Raw genomic sequence first — 977 nt, 5'->3', positions numbered from 1 at the left:
GCCTCCCAAAGTGCTGGGATTACAGGCGTGAGCCACCATGCCCGGCCTTAAGTAATTTTTAAAAACTTTAGCATCAGACTGCTGAAGTGCTTGACAAAACTCCTGAATTATTTCTGGAACCACTTGCAAGGAAGGCAGGTATTCTTGTTGAAGATACTGAACACATTCTGGGCCTCATTTGAGATGAATTGTTTTCAGTGTCACTGCACACTCAGATAAAGACAATACTGTTTGTGCATCTGCCAGGTCAAAGGTTTGTTTTAAAGGTGCTAGGACACATGCAGGGACAATGTGCTTATAAACAAAATCAGTAAATCCCACTGGTCCAGCTTTACCTCCCCAGAGTTCTCCCAACTTTGAGAGGATGATAAAACATGTTTTCTGTGCAGTTGGATCTGGATATTCAACTGCTCCTTGGATAACAGTAACCAGCACTTTTCTACATTCTCTGCACCTTGATTTGCTATAACTTCGCGCATCCCACTGCCTGGGGACTGTTCGCAGGAAAGCAAAGTAACTCCTCCGCAACATCTGCTTCTCTAAAGCAGCAGACTGGTCATTTTCTTCCGCTGGCCGGAGCAACACTTCAAAAAGTGCATGAAGCAGAGGCATGAACATCTGTCGTAAAAACGGGGATACCTGTATCTTGAATTTGTCCGTAATCTGGTTGATAAGAGGAATGAACTCCTGGAGGTCTTTTGCTTCACAATCTTTGAGCATATGTTCTGAAGCAGATGGGATGAAAGGAAGAACTTCTTCCTCCGGGCAAATAATCATTCGATGAAGGAAAGTACGTACTCCACTTCTGAGAATACCCTTGTGTAAGGGACAACTGAGGGCCGGCAAGAATGTCTGTAAACAGTTCAGATAAACTTCGGAATGGCCACATTGTTTCACAGTCTGCTTGTTGCTGAAAGCTTTACTGGTTCGACTTGCAAATCCAACAGCATGGTTGAGACAGTCTGCTAGAGAGGCTT

At 44.2% G+C, this 977-nt stretch overlaps 1 protein-coding gene and 1 pseudogene across 2 annotated transcripts in view; one reads left to right on the top strand and one right to left on the bottom strand.

Moving 5' to 3' along the window:
• The window catches only part of ASIP (agouti signaling protein), a 98,536-nt gene that overhangs the window by 35,943 nt on the left and 61,616 nt on the right, over positions 1–977 (top strand). The gene's annotated exons all lie outside the window — the stretch shown is intronic.
• Positions 37–977, bottom strand: part of LOC105533872 — a 4,052-nt pseudogene continuing 3,111 nt past the window's right edge. Inside the window, exon 3 of the transcript XR_001005183.1 lies at positions 37–974. The product of XR_001005183.1 is annotated as an exportin-T-like (transcript). The remainder of the gene's footprint in view (positions 975–977) is intronic.

The sequence above is a fragment of the Mandrillus leucophaeus genome, unplaced genomic scaffold (genome assembly GCF_000951045.1).
Source record: "Mandrillus leucophaeus isolate KB7577 unplaced genomic scaffold, Mleu.le_1.0 Scaffold129, whole genome shotgun sequence".
Classification (NCBI taxonomy): domain Eukaryota; kingdom Metazoa; phylum Chordata; class Mammalia; order Primates; family Cercopithecidae; genus Mandrillus; species Mandrillus leucophaeus.
The sequence above is the reverse complement of the archived record's forward strand: the minus strand, read 5'-3'. Positions and strand labels throughout refer to the sequence as shown.